This window comes from Squalius cephalus, assembly GCF_949319135.1.
Source record: "Squalius cephalus genome assembly, chromosome: 16".
NCBI classification, from domain to species: domain Eukaryota; kingdom Metazoa; phylum Chordata; class Actinopteri; order Cypriniformes; family Leuciscidae; genus Squalius; species Squalius cephalus.
In genome coordinates this window covers 31,271,842-31,279,535 of record NC_137137.1, presented here as the reverse complement: position 1 = coordinate 31,279,535, position 7,694 = coordinate 31,271,842, and the positions used below count along the sequence as shown (strand labels likewise).

Below are 7,694 nucleotides of genomic sequence, written 5' to 3'. Positions count from 1 at the left end.
ATTTGTGTCCATGCTGAATATAAGTATTATTGGAAAAAATAAATAAATAAAAAATAATAATAAAAACTTACTGACCCAACATTTTTTTGAACAGTAGTGTATATTGGGAACACTGTAATGCTGCTGAGCTGTTGTTTGTTTCAACTGCAAAGTCCAAACATGACTTTATTTGGCAGATAAGGCTGTTTTTCTACTCAAGAGAATAATGATGAGTACATCTTTTCAATAAAACATGGCGATTAGCTATTTGCTATTTGTGTAAAGTTTCCTTAATTCAATTGCAATATGAAAGATATCTTTGTGAACATGTCATGATCTTACTGTAATTAAAAATGATTATTACCAAAGCATAAAAATTAGTATTTATTTATAATAATAATAATAATAATAATAATAATAATAATAATGTAATGAAACAATTCCCTGGTTTCACAGACAAGGCTTAAACTAGTCCCAGACTAAAATGCATGTTTGAGTTGTTTTAACTGAAAGCAACTTGCACTGACAATCTTAAAATATGTCAGTGGCAATGTTTTGTCTTAAGATGCACACCAAGATTTTTTTTTTTTTTATGGCACTTTTATAAAAGCTATTTAAATACCATAATTGAACTAAGGCCTAATCCTGGCTTAATCTAACCCGTCTATGAAACCAGGCCTATATGTATTTGTATCAGTTTTTCAAAATAATTTGTGAAATGAATCATTAACATATTGCTCCACCCTCCTCTGTTCATTTAAATACATGCAGGCATAGTGATTTTGGTCTCATATAATCGGATCGCTGTCTGAAGAAACATGGTAAACTCCCATTATAATATTGCTTATGTTTATAGTCAAAACCTTTTTTGGACAAATGTGGGCAAAATAATTTGTATTCATTTTTTAAAAATACTTTCCTTAATCTGAGCGGTACAAGACTTGGCAACTTTTCCTAAGTTTGCCACCTGAACACACAAAAAAAAAAATTGACTCGATTCAAGAATGTTAAGTGGGTGAAAAAAAAAAAAATCCTTAATCTCGTGTTTGTGGACAAAAATGGGCACCTATATATTCCTATAGGAATGAATGGGAAAAACTGTAATTCAGAGCATTTTTTTGGGGGGAGTCAAAAAAAAAATCAATAGATCCAACACAATGCATATCATACATACACACAAATGAAGGGGTGATCCTGTACAACAGTCTCATTGTGGCAAACACTCACACTCACACACACACACACACACACACACAAACACACACAAACACACAGACACACACTAAGAAAGCATTCAATGAGCCAATAACAGAGCCGTTCTTTTTTTTTTTTTTTGAATAAAAAGTCACTCACACATATAAAAACAAAGAATTGAATGAGCCAATGACTGAATTTTTATTTTATTTTCTAAAATCACCTGTGCACACGCACACACAAACACACACATGCGCACAAGTGCATGAACACATTATAACTATGATTATTGTTTGTTCTTACCTGTTTATTCTTACTTAACACTTACTTTTTTGAGTTATTGTTGTTTATTCTTACCTGTTGGGTACCAATTAGCTTTTTGAGTTATTGAAATTTGATGTTTTGAAATACTTTGTATTTTCCTTATAGCATCATATTTGATGGGTCATATTTGTCTAAGCATATTTTGGTATCTTTGTACAGTCTCACCTAACAAAGATATATATATATATATATAATATATAATAAATATATAATTTTAACTTGTGATAAAGTAAAAAAACTTGGTGGTTAAATTCATAAGAACAGTGTTTTATAGAGTTATAGAGCCTACATGCAGCCCTTTAGTAGAGCCATCTAGTGGCTAATGATATTTTTTTTTTTTTTTTTTTTTTTTTGTTAATTTTTTACCAACATAAGACACCAGATGTCACCAAAGTCATTTATTCTTACCAGTTTTGTACCAAAACATTTTTTTTATATTTTTAAATTTGATGTTTTTTGTTTAAAATAAACAATAAATGATCTACTACTTATTTGTCATATTTGGTCATATTTGTCTAAGCATATTTAGCATTTTTGTATTGTCTCACCTAACACAGATATATATATATATTTTAAATTACAGTTTTAACTTGTGATAAAGTCAAAAAATTACATTTATTATAACATTTTTATAGAGTTCAGCCTATATGCAACCATTGAGTACTAAAGCCATATTTACTATTGAAATAATTGATATTATTGCTTTTTTGTAAAAAATTTTACCAACATCAGACACCAGATGTCACCAAAGTCACCACATTTTTTGAGTTTTAGCTATCTGAATTTAATGAAATGATGTTTTTTACTGAAGTTAAAGAAATATTAAATATAACATAAAAATAAGCATATTTTAAATATAAAATATGGTATTATTAATTTAAATAAATTCAAAAATACCCCCAAAATTAAAAAAAAACACCATAAATTGATAGTTTTTATTTTATCGAAGATAGTGATATAACATTTATTTAAAAAAAATTGTTGGATCACACCTTAGACCCCCGTGCCCACATTTGTCCACATTTACGGAATTAAGGGCTGTAATGTGAATAGGGTTTGAGGGTTAATAAATAGATTTTAGGATTTTCAATAGATATTTTTCACAATTAATTACAGGATTCATTAAATGTGTCAGTTGCATGTGATATTTTATACTTTTTTATACCTGTCGATGATAAATTTCACCATACAATTCCTCTAAATTACTTTACTTTTGTAAAGCAAACATGCTTTTATTATACATTATTGTAAAATATAATTCAGCCCAATTCTGCAGCTTCAGGAAAAACTAATTAAAGTTTAACATTGGATCAATTGCTTTATTTGCTTGTGTTTGTTGACTGTGAAGAGGTCTGTGGTTTTGGGTTTGTTTCTGTGCACTGTCCTTCCTCTGGTCAATGCTGCATGCTTCAACGTGGAACACAAAACACCAGGTACATACACACATAAACTGTCCTTTGCTTTTAATGCATAACTAAAGAGTATGACACAATTCTCTTATCCTTGATAGTTACGTTTTGCCAGGACTCAACAGATAAGACTTGGCATCCTATTGGATCCACTTGGAGAAACAGTAAATGTGTGGACTGTGATTGTTCTGCTAAATCCATGAGATGCTGTGATCAGTAAGTATATTAAATTTAGTAACTAGTGACATAACCTATTGATTTCCTCCATCAATACAACAGAATTGAGTTACTAAGGCCCTGTCCACACGAACACGGGTATTTTCAAAACCAGTTAGGCAGTTCGTCCACACGCAAACGCAGTATTCGGTCACTGAAACCAAACTTTTTTGAAAACTCCTGCCAGGGTGAAGATTTTTAGAAATTCTGGTTGCAGTGTTGTCGTGTAGACGGTGAAACCGGAGATTTTGGCTTGTGACGTCGGAGTGCGTGCAATCTCCTTTGTTTGACGTCAGATTGTGCGCCGCTATCTCCTTTGTTTACATGAGGCGAGTCTGTGCTAACAGGGCTTATAAAATGTACTGTATACAAATACATGCACAGTTCTCCCATTATATTGTAGAACAGAGGTGTCAGAATGCAATACTATGCAGGTCTCTGCTTATGGCAACATGTTGTTAGCTACCCGAACCAGTAATAACCTTTTTTTCTGGCTTCTGATTGGCCAACATGGCTTTACGGTTAGGGTTATATCGCCATCTGTTGGTTTTACATGCTCTTGACAGCGCTTCATAACTTGTTTTTGTGTTTTCACGTGGACAGAGATTTTTTTTAAAACTGTGCTTGTGTGGACACGATTTTTTTTTTAACGAAGGAGGAAAAACTCAGTTTATAAAAATACCCGTGTACGTGTGGACTAGGCCTAAAGTAAATGAGACCATTTTGGAAGCTTGAAGCTTGTTTTTATAAAAAAGCACTTATAACATGGTTCATTTTACGGATGATTTTGAGTTTTAGGTGTTACATTGTCATGGCAAGAAATATATATTTTTTTAATCCATGTGCAGAAATTTTATTGAAAAATACTTTAAGACCCAAAGCCACAGTGGGGGATCACTGTTGCCCTCTATTACAAAAGCATTAGGTTAACTAATTCATTTTGGTTCCCTTTTGAGGAAACGTTGCGTCTGTTGCTGACACTATGGGAATGCCTTCAGTGTGTGTCACACGTGTCTGAAGCACGTGTGTAATCACGTCAATTCTATTGCCAGAGGAAATCATGACGTCTCTCAACGTGCTGGCATGACACCTCCTGTGCCTTCTGTTTCTTCCTAATCTCATGACGATTTGTTGCCTCGCACTGGTTCACCATTGAATTATTCTAATGTGCAAGGGCTACGCAAGCACAGATATATGAAGATGCCTCAAATAGAAGAGCTTGTGAGCTACCTCTCACCTGGTGTGGCGTCTTCGCTGAAGGCTCCAATCTTGCCACCCAAGCCGTGTCAGACCACCTCGCGGCTGGTGGGCAAGGCCTACGCAGCGGTGTGTAAGGCTGGTGCAGCCCTACACACCATGGCACTGTTGCTGGTGTACTAGGCCAACCTTCTCAAAGACCTGGATCAGGTGAGGGATTGGCACCTGAGGCAGTCCTGGAACTCTGTGTCACGAAGAAGATGGCCCATGCAATCGCCATATCCAGGGTCCATCTGCCCCCGTAGCTCCCTCTTTCCTGCTACCTGAGACTAGTACCTGGCAGAAGGGTCAGAAGGGGAGGGTGGCGGTCCACGCTTCCCTCCAAGGAGTTGGGGATCAAGGCAGCGTGACTGGAGGAGGCTAAAGCGGGACCTTGGGGAGATCATTTCAGCTTGTAGGTCTGAGGACCCAAAGCCGTGAGGTCCTACACCAGGTCTCCTCAAACACACCCCTCCCCCTCTCTGTCTCATAACCCTTAGTGAGGGTGTTGTTTTACAAGTGGTTGTTGGGTTATTGGCCTTACAAGGCCAGTGGTAAGGTAGATTCTTCTCAAGCCTCCGGTAGGGGGTCAAGCAAGCTCTCCCAAAGAAGGTAAAGAGCTCAGAGTAAGAAGAATTAAAAGACAGAAGAGGTATAGAAAGTTTGAAACAGTGAATGTGGTCAAAAATTGCTATTTTGCGATTCACTCTCTGGTTTGTTTTGCCTAGTGGTAGAGGCACAAAGTGCTTTCCAGAGGGTGTAGTAGGTGTTAGACCAGGGTTAGACAACTGGAGATCTATGAAGGGGTACATAAGTGGCTAGTTGAACAGAGATAGTACAGAACGAAACCTTCTGACCTGACACCCCCCTGTAGCAAGGGAACTGGACATGGTGTTGGCCTCTCATGAGATTGTTTTTTGGGCAGGCATTCTCCTATGGAGGAGCCAAGTGGCAGATTTACGGATGGGCCAGACCGTATTTATGGTACCTGTAGTTTATTGCTTTCTTCAGCTTGAAGTGGAGATAAGAAATCGACATACTGTCTGTTCACTCCTCTAGGAAAATGCCACTCATTAAAGATATCCTGATTGGGCAGGGGCTTAAGCCTGGGGAATTGGCATATTAGACTCCCTCCATATTAATAGGAGGAGATGTGAAAACTCTTCCCTGATGCAGGGAAACTATGTGGGCAGTACTGACCATTAGCATCCCAGTTTCTCATCTGTCACCCACGTTCAGTACACTGTTGTACGGAGGTATATCAACCTGCTTCCCTTAAGGTCTGCAGGATAGGCAATTGATAGAGTATAGAGTGCATCACTATTACCGTTCCACTATCTCATCTGTTGCCCCCTCCAGAGTCTTTCTTGAGCCGCCAGTAGGAGGGTGAGCATACTCTCCAGAGGACATAAAGAGCTCAGGAATATTCTAAAGACCAGCGGCAAGTAGCAACCATCAGCCTAGGGTTAGAGCTATACAGAGGTGGACTAGGTCATCACATGTCACCAGTCTCTCTGTGGCTCCCTCTGGTTTATGTAATCAGAGGTAGAAGCAAGGCACCACGCTTCCCCTGTGATTCGGCTGTATACCAGAGAAGGGCTACTCCTCCAGTTTTTGGAGTAAGAGTGCAAACAGAATGTTGCCTCAGTCCCTGGTGGGCCACAAGGATTAAAGATAGGGTTGTAGTGGTTGAGTCACTTTAGGCCTCCCACTCCCTAGTATGTTGTTTTCCTCTGCAGAAGGGATCCACTGTGCAGTACTTTTACTCCTTCTAGGAGGATCAGGGTTGAACAGGCAACTGACAGTGTAGAAGAGATGGACAGTATTGCCATGGGCGTACCACCCCCTAACCTGTCGCCTTCCCTCAGTTAATTAACTAGAGGTTGAAGTTTAATCAGTACTGCATTCCCTCCGCTTGAGTTGCTTTTAAGAAACTTCTATGATGCTTGTGAAGGTGGAATAAAATTGGTTGATTGCCACAGGCTCTTGGTCTATTTACTCTCTTTCAGTTGAAATATGTAAATGGCCGTGGCTGATGCTACGTCTACAGCTTCCCTTGCTACCTCTGTTCCCATGGGTTCTAGAATTTCTATTAGAAGGGGCATTGAGTTGAGGTGAGTGTTCATGCCTCTGATATCTGTGCTTCAGACACTAGTGCATACTAAAGGCATTCCCATAGCATAAGCGACTGACGCAACGTCTTGTTCCCTGTTCAGGGAACCGGGTTACATGCGTAATCCAGAGACATTTTAACATAACACACATACATTTTGTGGCACAGTGTTGTACTAATATGATACATAATAATTTCTTTTATTTTGTTTAATTTCTGTAGAATGGCGAGGCCCACTGGTTATGCTGACAAGTGCACAGTGGAGTACGATTACACTACATGCACATTTGACGTTTTTGAGAAAGTTCCATGTGCTCATGGTGCTGTTGGTAAATGACGGCCATGAATTAGGGAAAGAAATCAATCATAATTTTTTCAGTTTTATCTGCTGATTTAAAGGGCAATTACAGAAATGTCCAAATGAACATGAAATTTGTATTACTGGTCAAAGGTTTGGAATATTTTAGATTTAATGTTTTTGAAAGAAGTCTCTTGCTCACGAAGTGCATCTATATAAAATGTATAATAATTGAGGATTAAATATGCATATTTGAATGATTTCTGAAGGATCGTGTGACACTGAAGACTGGAGTAATGATGCTGAAAACTCAGCTTTGCCTTCAAAGTAATAGATTTCATTTAAAAAATATATTCAGATAGAAAACAGTCATTTTAAATTGAAATAATATTTCACAATATTGCTGTGTTCACTGTTTTTTTGGCTGGTAGTGTAAGTTAACATGATTTGAGGTATTTAGGCAACCTTATTAACTGCATTTAACAATAAAACTGTAACTGAAATTAAAGGCGTACAGACACAGGAATTTAAATAATAAATTATATAAATTAAAAGATGTAAATTCTAGTTTACATTTTTAAATGTACACCTGTGTTTATATAAATAAAGCTGAATCAATACAATGTGTTAGTTAGCATTTTTTTTGTTTACAGCAACACAGACCAGTAGGCCTACTATTTTGACACTTTTTCAACTCCATGCCTAAACTGTTAATGGTTGAAATTTGTTGGATAATATGGTTAATGTGATGCGGTCAATGAACATCAACATTTTCACTAACATTTCTTACCACTAGATGGCAAAATAACAACCTTAATCACGCCTTGGCTTTCTTTATTGCTTTTGAAAAAAGGATGGAAAGTTGTTTTGGAGTCAAGGGGCTGAGAGAGACAATGATTTTGCACTGTCTGGCAAAATCACGCTC

At 37.2% G+C, this 7,694-nt stretch overlaps 1 long non-coding RNA gene across 1 annotated transcript; it reads left to right on the top strand.

The window, feature by feature from the left end:
• Nucleotides 1-769: 769 nt before the first annotated feature.
• On the top strand, nucleotides 770-2,931 carry LOC307173769. Its single transcript, XR_013823906.1, has 2 exons — nucleotides 770-800; nucleotides 2,846-2,931. It is a non-coding gene; the product is annotated as an uncharacterized lncRNA (long non-coding RNA).
• Nucleotides 2,932-7,694: the final 4,763 nt, after the last annotated feature.